Source organism: Dermacentor andersoni, chromosome 10 (genome assembly GCF_023375885.2).
Source record: "Dermacentor andersoni chromosome 10, qqDerAnde1_hic_scaffold, whole genome shotgun sequence".
In the NCBI taxonomy this organism is placed as follows: domain Eukaryota; kingdom Metazoa; phylum Arthropoda; class Arachnida; order Ixodida; family Ixodidae; genus Dermacentor; species Dermacentor andersoni.
Genome location: NC_092823.1, coordinates 42,528,102 through 42,542,068, shown reverse-complemented (window position 1 = coordinate 42,542,068; position 13,967 = coordinate 42,528,102).

The following is a 13,967-nucleotide window of genomic DNA, read 5'->3' as shown; positions in this document are numbered from 1 at the left end:
ACGCAAATTTTTGCCGTCGTCGTCGCCGTGATGTTCCGTATATATTTAGGTATGCGTATGCTTTACGCCATGCAATGATGTGTGACATGCGGTATATGCGGGTTATAGTGCCACACCATTCTATTACTAAAGTTGCTCGTACCAGGCCTTGCGTGCTTGACAATATCATTCCTTAGGATTTTAAGAATGGCGGCCCGCAAACAAATGTCATGAAACAAAACACCAACCGCGCATGCCTGTTATCTTAAATCTTCGTAGACTTAAATAATAAAAGTGCGAAACAATCACACAGTTAAAACCTGGAAATTATGTCATTTTAACGGCGCGGCTGTGAACTACCTCAGGGATCGGCCCAGGAGAGAGGTTTGAAACATACTCGATACGGAAAATTGACAGTAAAGTCGCTCGGAAAGACGTTGAGTTCAATAAATGAACATAAATGAAATTGCCCGATGGTAGGATTCAAACTGGAGATAGCACAGCAGGTCGTTTTTACTTAGCTTATGTTTACTTCAATTCATACAGCCACTACATCTGTGAGTCTTACACTTCATGTGATATTCTAACACGTTGCTGTCGCGTTCATTGGTTGGCCCGTATGGCGAAACTGTAATACATTTTTTTTCCGCTGGCTGCTGTTTTTTTGATCAAGTACCCTGCTGTGAACTTTTGCTGCTGTATGGACAAGCCGCAAAAGCAAAAAAAATATTCAGGACTCCACGTGCAGGTTTAGCGACACCGCGTATGCTAATAATAATAGGTTCACGCGCCCTCGGGCATAAACAATTGGAGATAAATGCGGCTGTCTTTTGAGGCAGCGATTGAATCACTTAGATGCAACAGTACTTCTATATGGGAATTATCAGTTTGAGTTCTAACGGTATAAACGCAAGGTTCACTCGGTAGAAAGACAGTAGCTGACGGAACGGACGAAATTCCTCCGAAAATGCTTCACCCAACCATTCAATATACAGGAACTGAGTCAAACTAATATGCTCTAACTTAAGCATGGTCGGCGTTCTGTGCCCAATCATGACCTAGCTCGAGCTGCCTCAAGATGTGTGTAGCTCGAGGGCGAGTGCATTAAAATTGAAACTGTCACGCCTGCGTAAATGCATATGCAAAGTGAGAGCGTAGCCGGCCGGGTGCTTCGTGCAGACGAAACGTTCAAGAAATGCGAACACCCGCAGTCAATTCGTGCAATTGCACGAACACTATGTAGTACAGACGCTAAGTTCCAGTTGGTTTCCTTTTTTTTTCGTATCGTCTATATATATGACTGCGCAAAATAAGACGAAAGCACGAGGTTGTTTGCTTTCGTTTTCGTCTGGTTTGCTTTTTTTGATAGTCTGCAGTATCAGTAGGCTATGTTCTATGGGTGCAAGTAAGGAGGAGGAGGAGGAAAAGAGATAGGAAGAAGGCAGGGAGGTTAACCAGAATCATGTCCGGTTGGCTACCCTACACCGGGGGAAAGGGAAAGGGGAAAACAAAGATAACTGGGAGAGAGAGGAGGGAAGGAAAGAAGGAAATTGCAGTGAGTTCGCTGACGTGTGTGGCCTATGTTTATGCTTGAAGCTATGGGTTGCTTGCGCGTACAGTCGCTTTGCGGGAAGCGGTAAAATTCAAGCTATCATAATCGTATACCCTAAATTTGAGAGCAGAAAAGAGCAAACCGAAAGATGTCCTGTTACCTTGCACAAAACTGTCTTTCTGAATTGCTGCAGGCGGGACGCAGGCTTCGTCTCTGATAAACATAAAAACCCAATGCACAAAAAGAGAGAGGGCTTCGACAGTTACACGAGTAAGAGATACATATATAACCAAGATACACTGAAAGTATGGCGAAAATGAACTCTTTTTGTTTTTTAAAGATATGCAGGAATTCCGAGGTTGGTCAACTTGTGTTAATGTTCCCAATCAAGTGGAAGGAAATGAAAGTGAAGGAAACGTAGCGTATCACCACTGGGAAGCCGAACCCACAGCTTGCGCATCGGCTGTGGCCCCTGACTACCACTTTCTTTGAAACTTGGTATACGTCACGGGAAGAGGCTTTCGTCCTGCAGTGGAGATAAAGATAGGCTGCTGCTGATGATGATGGATGATACGTGACAATAACCTAGGAGTGTTAGTCAGCGCCTCGTTATGCCATGACTGCAGTGGACGGTTCCCTCACTTTCTTAGGGAACATTAACATAGCGAGGGACTCGATTTGGGCAGACTTGATACCACGTGGTATGCGTGCGAAGATTTATTGGCCAGTTGTCCGCTAGAAAGTTAACGTGCTACGTGACGCCTGCGGTTCAGCGTGTGTTCTACATCCGCCACCCGGGCTTTGAGTGACACTGACTAAAGCTCTGAGGGCTTTAGTCTCGTATACGTGTGCACAAGTGCCGAATAAAGTAAACGGGAGAGCGGTCGCCGCGGTAGCTCAATCGGGAAAGCATCTCACGTGGGGTGAGGACGATGCGGGTTCCCCTCCCTCCTTATTAGAAGTTGTCCTTTCGTTCGCTTTCTTTTCCTCTTTCTTTATTAATTCTGCATTTCGGTTAGACGTAACAGTTGTTTGCCCTTACACCTTGCCTGGCCCCCCATTTGTTTGCTTCGTGAGGTCTTAACTAAAAAAATATCCAACCCTTCGTTACCGCTTCTTTTCCCACTCAGTGCTCTCTCCGGTAACACGAAAAGTTACAATATGTGCTGCACTGCACTCAACTTGTGGCAGTGCGCTATAGGCTTCTGGAAGCGGTGCGCCGGCTGACAGCGTTATCACATTCAAGACAAATGCGGACGTGATATTCGCGGCAGTCTTTGGAAGCAGGTGAGGGAAAAGGAAGGAAGAGCTGCCACTTAAGCGGAGGGGGGCCTTTCCAACCATTATTTCTTTAAGACTGGCACCGTATAGCTGTTTGCCGATTGCCGTTCGTCCGTATTTTTCTCACCAGTAAGCGATATGTATCGGTGCAGCATGGTGAGCTCTTAAAGAATGAGCAAAGGGATAAATCAACAAAAAGAAAATGCAAATTGACGGAGAGGGCTTCAAATAACCAAATATATAAAGTTTGCCTCTTCTAGAATTAAATCGGGTCAACGCCTTTGATATTGCGGCAAAATTTGCATAGTGTAAAAAAAAATAACATGCCTTATAATACGTCATGGCTTTGTCCGCTTCAGATGTGTCAACAGGTGCAGATTGTAGAATAGAGATTCCGTTCTTTCTTATTGCTGTGTTGCTGAGTTGTAAACTTGAGGCTTCAATGTTACTTTCTCGCGTGTTTCTTTTTGTTGGAAATTGGACCTAAACCTAAAATCTGCCCCCTGCAGTTGGTAGGTTTTCACTTTACACTTCTAAATGCGTCATACCTCCCCGAATTCGGAGCAGTGGGTGCCTAGTTGAACGACGTATCCGCTTCCATGTATTTGTCTTGAAGCTCCTGTGGTAAAGTTCCCTCTTACACGGCAAAAAAAAAAAAAAAAATCGGAGGCTTTTTCCTTGCATTTTTTAAGCTTCGATGCTTAGAGTTGCAATTCTTTCTCTGTCAGCAATGCCTGCTGTGCACGTAACATCTTCTTGCCAATCCTGCACCTATGACGGCTTCTTTTCCTTTTTTTTTCGCAGACAGGTGTGTTGAAGTTGTTCTCAGTGAAACCGAATTCTCTCTTCGAATATCGATCGCAGCGCTGCTTTCGAACTGACACGTCCAAAGCGGTGGATTGCGAGAACTAAATCAGGTCAGTCCTATGCCTGACGACCGCGCCACTCCCGATAAAGTGTCAAAATGAAATCCCCATTATCTCGCACTCTTCCACTCACCTTTGAGTGGCCGCCCTGTTGGATCGCATTCGCTTCGCTCTCCTCTGCCGTTCCATTAAAAGCATATCGATCGTCGTTCATTCTTTGAGGACTGGCCAGCAAAACTTTTTGTATCTTTGACAGAGTCTTCATTAATATACCTGCGTTGTACCTTCGCTCTGTTTTGTATATTTACTTCTCCGTCGTCGTCTTTTATGGCGTTTTAGCTTGTCGTAGCCATTGAGCATCCACCAAGTACTCGATTTTTTAGAGAGATGATTTTAACGCCGTAATGCCGGAATTCAGTTGCACATCGAGGATATTTCAAGCAACATATTCATATTTATTTGTGGCCATGGAGGGTATATTTGCACGCACAAAACAACATCAAACAACAAGCAACAATGAAGTGTTCTTTGAGCTATACGTTATTTGCCGCAGCAATAATCAATTAGTAATTGGTTTACTTAGCTGTCCCCAACCTAGAACTCGGTCCAGCGTATCAGAAACACTACTATAGGTAATTCGCCCAAATTTTGACGTCTAAAAACTGTGTGGCATATTTGATACTTCAAGTACTACAGTGCTACCTCCCGCAAAAACTATATGGCGTTGCGCTGTAAAACCGAAGTTGTGGGTGCGATCCAAGCCACGGCGGTGGAACTTCGATGGGGGCGAATTGCAAAAAACGGATGTGTCATTTTATTGAAGTCATCGTTCAAAAAATCCGGGGTGGTCAGGATTACAGTGGAGTCCCTCTATTACGGCGTGCTTCGTAATCACATTCTGGTTTCCAGTAAAATTCCAGTGTTCAATTCGCCACAGGGTGAAAAAGGGTTGGTTGACAGCTTTAGTTGACACCGGCTACTCCTTCGTTTGTGGCAAACAAAATGCAGTCACACTATATGCCGTAAAAAACACAGAGTAAAAGTCAGAGAGTAAGGACACATACAAAGTACGGCACACAGGTCCAGGAAGCTGCAGAGGATGGTCAGCCACGAACCATACAGAGAACATGTACAGAAGTTCACATTTTTGCATACGAGTGGATGAACGTAACCGCACATATTTACATACCACACTAGATAACTACTTAGCAAACAAGCTTAGACTTACATGAGCAAGACGTTTTCTGTAGCATCGTGACTTTTCTATTAGATAACTGCAATATTCTGCCTCCTGCACTAACTATCACTAACGCAGTTGCTTAAGCAGAAATGAAAGCAGGTCCTTGTCACGATGGCAGGCTCAAGCATCGAAGCTTATGAACCAAACAGAGAACAGATCTAAAAACAGGGGCTGGTTTCCGCTCCCCATCAGAAGTAGAAAAGTAGCCCGCTTCATTCGAACATAATTTCATCAATACATGTTCTTCAACGAGAGACGCATCAATTCCCTCAGATTGGGCCTTCGCAACCACCGCTGACTTTTCTGTCCGCCCGGCTGGCACTGCGTACGAACAAGGTCTGAGGAAGTCCGCAGTAGCACGATTTTCACCACAGCATCGACAGGAGGCCTTACAGCTAGCCGCTGAGTGACCAAGCACTTATCAGCGCTCACACCGGGATGTCTGGCAACACGGCCCTCTAATAAAAACGACTTACTCCTCAATATTTCATCGCGATTCTGGCTCCTTCAATAGAAATGTAGTTAGGGATTTGCATTACGATGCTAAGTATTCGCAACCCATTTCCAACGTTGGAGCGGTTCTTGAAACGCGGCTCTTGATTGGACAGCCCCTTTCCAAACGACACAAGCGCTGCACGGGCAGCGCTTCCTCCAACAAAAAAGTAGGACTCGGAAGAGCAACACATAAATTGTCCGGTGTCCAAGCTGGGCAACAAGGAGTGATTCACTGTTGCAAGGAATGGCTCCGTGTAAAGAGAGCTTTTCAGCTGCACAAGCGCTCGAAACAGCCGCACAAAACTTCGTATCTTCGTGGTGCTGGAGGCCCAGGAGGCCCTTGGGCGCCACGACATACTCGATGGCACCGATTACGTCATACGCAGAAGCCTCTAGAGGCGCTGTGAACTGGAAGCACCACTGCTTGGATGGTGCCTCTCGGTGGTCGGCCCACCACGAAGCAAACTCTCAAGGGTCTTTGATGACTATGCGGGTTACTAATAGGGCTGCTTAGTGAAGCAGGACGAGGCTTCCAGTTGGATCCAGTGCACACGTCAGACAACACAAATACAGGCAGAAAAAACGTAACCCTAACAAGTGAGGTACCGAAAGACACGGAGATGCTAAAGAGCTCACTGGCCCACAAATTCACACTCCAGAAGGAGCGCCAGTTAGTGCATCTCTTTTCAGCGTAACAAAAGGACAAGCGTCGAGAAAGTAGATGTATATAAAAGCCAGCTCATACACAACTATAGAGCACACAGACCTCTTAATTCACGTCATTTGATATTCCGTGCTTTTCGTTTAGCGACTGCGGATTATCGGCTGTCGCTGTCATTGTAGCTATATTTAGTTTCGTACCATGCTCGGCTGAGTCAGCTGGTCTACCCCCTCCCCTGCCCCCTAAGTAAACGGGAATTTAAAGCCCCTAGAAATTACGCCAATAGCATCACGAGCGCCGCTTTCTGTCCTGGTTCTTTGTAGGCCATGCTTCTTAGAAAAAAAAAAAAAGAAAAGAGCTGAGCCTGCTGCTATGGCAACGGTTTTCTTGATGCGCGAGGTGGAGATGGCTATTCCGCTTGTCGTCTGCAACGCGCTCGACGAGTGCACGATTTTCTCGGCAGACGCCAGAGGGAACTAGCACTAGTTGCGTTTGCTGCTACAGTCTGTACTTTTTGTAATAGCTGTCGTTGTATTTATTTCTTTATTTATTTACTCTCAAGACCGTGAGGCGTTACAAAGAGGAGTGGTAGTTTGAAATCTTTCTTTTTGTAATGGCAGTTTCCTTCTGCGTGTGATGTTGTTCGTGTATTGAATAAAAACCCGCAGCGCATCTGTGTTTCCCGAACTTTTATCCTATTCCGTTATGATACGTGAGGGAGCACGGAATAGCACGTGGGTATTGCGTTTCGGTGGGGCAGTAACCAGCAGTGAAATGTGCTTTATCTTCGCAATTTTATTGCCAACTTTTGTACACCAAGACATACAATACACAAGATGATATTACAGAACTCAGTATCTCGTATCTACCATACAAACTGCACATACTACGGGCGCATGTACAAAACAGGGCTTCAAACAATTTCTGAATAGCAATAATCATGGCTCTTTGCTTTGCGTGTGATAATCCCACCAACGCAAATGGCTTGCCGCAACAGTTATCTTATGAAAAAGAAATTATCATTAAGCCAGACTGTTTTAAAGGTTGAGGAGCACGCATTTAGCATGCTCAAATGCAGGCGGAGACAGATTCAGGGAAGGTGGAGTTGTTCGTGCTGGGACTGTCGTCTGGAAAAAAATGGAGGTAATAAGTTATATGTGTACACACAACGCAATTGCTGGAATAAATATCAGCACTGTTACCGCAAAGCAGTGCTTTCAACTCATATTTGTCCACTCTTACTATAGTTTGTTGTGCGATTCATGCTAAAAGTATGGCACTAAAATTTAACCATTCAAATTCTTATATATCACTGCTTGTATATCAAAGTAACAGGTTTGATTGTGCTGATTTCTCAACAGCTGTCTGAAAGCACTGATCAGTCCCTTACAGCTGCATTAGCTTGATCCATGGATGTCTTATTCATATGTCAATAAGGCACTGAGGGATTAGTTTCTGCAACCTTCTTTGTTTACTCCCTGTCTTCAGCAAAATTTTAAACTGCGCTAGGAAGACAGGACATTAATGGAAACACGGACGCGCAGTTTAAAATTATCCTGTCTGTATGAACCGACTAGCCCAACAGCATGCCTCACATTAGTGTATCCCTGCCTTCGTCGTTCCGCAGAATGCGTATTCAAGGAAGACTACCTTCTAAATGTTGTAAGCCCCTGGTCAAATGTCTATGAGCGTCTCCTGCGCTAGAAGAACTTGTGTCGCACGGGGGGGGGGGGGGGGGGGGGGGAGGACAGAAGCTTTGCGGAAGCACCGGAGAGCGATGCTCCCCGAGCACTGACGTAAGCACCTTCGTGCGCATTTTGGGGAAACGCGCCTATGCGCGAAGGTAAATTCGCCCGCCCTAAGCAAAATCTACTCGTGTGCTTAGTTCTCAGTTAACAACCGCGAGCGCCACACATCGCAGACGAATATCCGATAAAGAACAGACAATCAGGCGTTCTTTTCTTTTCTCTCTCTTTTTTTCATTTTTTGGTGCCACAATCAGCATTTCGCTACGTAACGTAAAACGCAATCCGCGCCGTAGCAGACGACGCGAAGAAAACAACGCTTGCAGTGCTTCTTGCGCCAGCGTCGCACTCCTTCAGCCGATTTCCGCACCCTGCGAATTTATCTCTAGGCGACTTGCAGTGTCTAACTAAGAACCGGCAAGTACAATGTGATCGAACCTAAACCCCTCGTTCCGGCAGCAAGCATTCAAACAACTTCAGCAAAGATTAATTATCAAGACGTATCTCCTTGGGCTAGTTGGTTCGTATCCGTAGTAAAACAGAGTCGGAGATGAGCCGCGGTCGGAAGCCAGTCTTCGTGATCTACAGCAGCGACCGATTCCTTGCGGCGGTTTCCATTAGGCAGGCAACCTATGAAAACGTAAACATCCTCTCGTGTGCTTCTCGGGGCCGCGATGCAGTGCTTCTGCATACTGCATTTCTTTGCTTGCTGGCACTGCTAACCACACACGTAGCTGCGAAAGCTCCGTGATAAGTAGAGCACTGAGGTAGGGAGAGTGCCTACCGCGGCCAAGTGAGCGATGACGACAGCGCCACCGCATCTTCGTGAGGTCACTATAGGTGGAAGACGGCTGTAACGAAGTGGACAACGCTGTACTTCACTAACAACTAAGCTAACCTTCTCCCGCCTGGAAGTGAATCTTCAAATATCTGCGCGACTGCCCGTCACGTGAAAATACAATTTCGGAACCCCAAAGGCTAAGCAAAACGTAACTTTCGAAAATTATACTAGAGCTAACAAAGGAATCTGCGCGTGAAACGGTCATTGTAAGAACTTGCGGTATCGTATTCAGGTTGATCTTGCATGTGCCACTGCTGACCTACGTCCTCGTGATTATCAATTGCCGCTTCAGGTTCAGACTGACGAACTCGTGCTAGTAAGGTATCGGTGTAAAGCGCCTTGTCAATCACGTGTTTGCTGCGGCGTAGCACTATGATGCCATCTACTACGCATTTCGTGAATGATAACAGCTGCCTCTGAGACCATGGCGCATATCATTGCGTCTTTACCGCCCGTTCCTGCTTCTTTTTTTTTGTCCGTGATTAGACATATGACTCGCAAGAGGCTTCAGACAAGAAGACATGAATCTTTGCAAACACCATGTACAATTTCACAGATCACAAGAAAAATTTTGCGTGGTCACAAGTTAAAACAGTAAGTACAAGTTGTCATTGAAGACGCGAACTCCTTTCACAAAGTTCACGTTTGTGTTCTTTTTCTTTTTCTGGTTCCAGCAAAACAGGTTCGGCGCGCTATAATTCCTGTTCCCCTGTCATCTCCATTGCGAAATCATTTTTCCAGCTTTCATATCGGCACGTGCGAACAATTCGGGAGAACATTTTCATGCTGAAGCTCTTCTTCCGTAGCGCGATGTCGGTTTTATATCCGAAACATTTTCTGGAAATATGTAAACGCGTTATCCTCCCTACTCTCTAGACGCGGATGTGGTGCTTGCATTCCTACAACAGTCCGAGAAAGCCCCTGACAGATGTTTTCGGCGTTAAAGAGCGAAATAAAAACGATGTAGACGCGGGTTAAAATGAACACACAACAAAGCTTCCTCAGGTTTGCGTGTGTTCTATGTCTTCCGGTCAAATACGTGAAAAAAAAAAAGCTTTGCATCTTTAAATTTCTCAGTTTCTCGAACGCGCGCCTTCCACTTTAAGGCTCGCGACACCTTTCGTGTTGTAGGAAAATAGGAGAGGGGGGGGGGGGTAAAAAGGAGAATAGAATAGCGAACCCATACAGGTATCCAGGTTCTGTCTTCGTAATTCTGTGCAGTAAGTTGCGGGCAGAGATGGCAGTGATACACTACACGGTGCTGTTCATCTCTAAGCGATTGTTACGTTGTAACACACAGCTAGTCGCAGAGCGTGTAAGCAATGCTATGCCACGTGATAATACACTATGATATATTTGGTCCGCACGCCGTCACTGTAGGAAAATTGCACAATCTTTATTGGTATTCATTGGATACGTTTCAAGTGAGCTCCTCTGTTAGTATTTCGCAAGTTCATTTTCCATATTTCTCACCTTAAATTCTGAAAAGCCCAAGAGAAGGCAAGAGTTGCAAACATTGTTTAAAAAGCACTTACTTCGGCCAAGCTCCCAGTCAGGATTTGGTAGTGCTTGCTGTGTGCGCTCCATTGTATGCATTGTCATAGAAAAGAAAAGTGTACAATCATTGCATTCTTCCACTGCTAACATACGGGTCAGTATCTCGGAGGTTAACAAGGATGCTCGAGAACAAGATAAGGACCCAGCAAAGAAGGATATAACGAAAAATGTTAGGCGTAACGTTAAGAGACAGGAAGAGAGCGGAGTGGATCAGACCGCAAGCGGCTATAGCCGATATTCTAGCTGACATTAACAGAAAAGAATGTAGCGAGGCAGGACATTTAATGCGTAGGGTAGCTAGCCGGTGGACCATTAGAGTTACCGAATGGGTACCAAGGGAAAGGAAGCGCAATCAACGACGGCAGAAGAGTAGGTAAGGTGATGCAATCAGGAAATTTGCAGGCGCAAGTTGGAATCATCTAGCGCAAGACAGGGGTAACATGAAGGATCGTTGTGAGAGGCCTCCGTAACTGCAGTTGACGCAAAGATAGACTGACGGCGACGACTTCGGCCAATATGAATTTAGTCGCCAACGTTACAGTCCTTTCTCGATGCAGAGGTATAACCCGCTTCTCGACCGCTTCCGCTGCAACCCTGCTGCACCTTATTATCCTCGCTTCCTCGCACAGTCTCCGCCCCAGACTTGTACCGTTTCAATTTCCCCTCGACTATTCGACGGTTCTCCTGCGAACGCTTTGCATTACAAATCTTTGGCCACGCGGAACTGCTTCACCGCGCGCGGAGCAAACGTCGTCGCTCGCGTGTTCACACTGCGGCGATCCGCGCCCGCTGCAGCGAATACGCGAAGCGGAACCGCGGAATGTGCGAGGAGGATGGGGGCTCCGCGATTCAAAACGTCTTCGCAGACGATCGGCCCGGTGTCTGCAATAGAGTTGGCGCGCTCTATCACTTCTTTTCGAAGGCCTTGTACTACCTTGCTGAGTCCGCATTGTGCGCGCGCCTTGGGCGTTCTATATACAGCTGTTTATTCTTTTGCCTTGCCCTTTTCTCGCTCTATTTTTTTTATTGCCTTGCACTCTTACTACATCTGTTTCTTTTTGTTTTTTTCTCTTTCTTTATCACGGCATCTGAAAAATCGATCGTCTACAGGCTTCTTGGCAGGAGAATGCCGAACACGCCTGGGCTTTAGCTCGGATTCGTGTTTTCCTTCCGTATGGTCGCGCAAATAATACGAAGTAAAATAAAGTACCCTGAGACAGCACCGCCTGGCCGAACATATAGTTCGAATAGGCGCGCGCGGAACTGTCCGGATTGGCTGGTCACATGCGTTTCCCGGCGATGCTAGTCGCGACTGCGAAAGGGATTTTTTTTTTTTTTTTTGTCTTTGTGGCGGCCGCCGGTAGAGGGATTGGGGGGAGACGATTTCATAGCAAAGGTGTAATATAGTCGCTCGATGTGTTTGCGACGCAAACGATGAAAATTGAGATAAGGCCTCGATGGAAAGAAAGTGACGACTGGAAAGAAAGAAAGAAGAAATCGAACTGAGGAATGTTCGACCTTGTGGTTCTTGCTGCGTTCGTTTGCGGCCCGGGGGCGCCTTAGAATATAACAAAAAAAAATCTAGATGAAGAAAAGAAAGTTTTGCAGGTCTTGAATGACGGGAATGAATCATCGGTGCAACGGACGTGGAGAATGGGGGAGACAAAAGTAGTCGGTCATATCGAACGTGCCGCGTCCATCAGAAGGGCGCGAAGGGGTTCTACGTGAATGTGTGATGCTTTACCATGATAGCGCTAAACACTGACTTCCGCGCTGCGACTACGATTTGTATACTGTATACTGCGCGCAATACAAAAGCATCCGTCCCAACTAAGCATTTCTCGTTCATGAATGGTTCGGTACATTAGGGTAAAGGAAATCGATTATTTAAGTTAACTGGCTATCGGGGACGAGTTTAAAAAGAAAGGCGAATATAATAAACGACCAGGTTGGTTATAACTGTACGAAATTTTCGCTACCAGAAGAATGAGACAAATTAACGCTCTAAAAAGCTTTCTGCTATGAAGGATCAAGAAGGGCAAGTGAAAGTGTTGACACTAGTTCTTTTTAACATTTAATTAATGACGCCTGCACTCTTCTTGTAATAATGAATGAAAGTTGGAAGAGCTATTCCTTCGTGTACTAACTCATAGCACCCTTGAGCGCTAGAAAGCCGCGACAGCGTTCTCGGTTCAAAAGTAAGCGATGAAGTGCACACGCTCAATTGAGGGGTGAACGTGCGGCCGACCACTGGAGTGTTGAGAGAGTGACGAAGCAGTAATAACTGACGAAACCGCAAAGGCGTCTTGCGAAATAAAAAAAGATTTCGTTAGAGCCAATTGCTAAAAAGAAGTGAGAAGAAAAAGTGGAATATATCAAGCGCGCAAACGAAGCCGTAAACTCTGATATCTGAAGGAACTATCACACCGAAAGGTTTGTACCGCCGCATTTCGGGACCAGGAGAGACGACCGAAATGGCTGAATAGAAAAGAAGAAAAGAGGCGTCGACAGCGCTGAAAGAATAGCTGAGTCGCATCAACTGCCTCTTATCGTCTGAGCCAATCTTCATTCAAGAGCTCGTTTTCGATGATACCGGGGACAAAAGATCACCCGTATAGTATATAGCTTACTCTGAGGAGCTGAATGCCTGGTGGAAAAGTGATTGAGAGTCAAGTTCGTCAAGCTCGTGTTATTTAGCGTCGAATCTTGCTTTAGGTGACATTTGTTAACTCATTTCGCCAGCGCCGCGTCATTCTAAAGGCCGACGGGTTTATCCTATATTTCAGCGCTCCCAATTGGTCGCTGTTTGTCGGGCCACGCTGTACTCTCGACGGCTGAGGTAACGCTGCCCATTCGCGCCTACCGCGTAGTCTGCGAGCTGCATGCCAGAAACCGGCAACAACGTGCGACGTTCAGAAATATGTATACCAACTATCACCTCGTGCAACATAACGCACGCTTCAAATTATCTCGCATAAAATGAGATCGCATACAGCGGATGCGATGGTATCAGAAGCTTGAGATGAGACGTATGAGGCCAGGGATTTTCTCACGGACACGTGTTATTAAAATGTAGTTCATAGCGTGTTATTATTTCAACATTAGATATTGTCCTCTTGTACTGCACACGCAACTTTGTGCGCTGCGCACGTTGTCGGTAATTCTCGGCACGAGCATCTATAAATAGCACGTGCAGCCACTAGCTGTGAACGCGCGCCGATGCGCGGTACGTTGCAAATGTATGCTAATACAGGCCATGCAACGGGAATTGCGGGAGGGGTAAAGGATACTCACCTAACCGCACAGAACGCCTGTGGATATTTATTGCCTGCGAAATATTTTACCCAAATGCAAGCGATGTTTCAATTTTGAGGTGTTAGAAAAATCATCAGTGTTTTTACCTGAAACGGCATGCGAGAAGGTTGCATCAACCTCAACTTGGCGGTGACTTTCTGTACCATCTAAACGACGCGAGGCTAAGCTAGCATAATTCTAATAACCGTTCTACTACATGCGTGTATTAGACGTGTGTTAGAGAATGGTTAGACATCAACATTTACTAGTTCAGTACGGGCCTGTGCTTTGGTCTCTCTCCCACACTGCGCCTGCAGAGGGTGAGCATAATTGCGATGTCGCGAGCGTAACTTGCTTGAAACCGGTCACTCTCTCGCTGAGAACAGCCTCGAAGGTAAACAGGCTTTCATTCGGACACACCATTGCTCTGAAGTGGTCATAGATTCGTATTCGAAA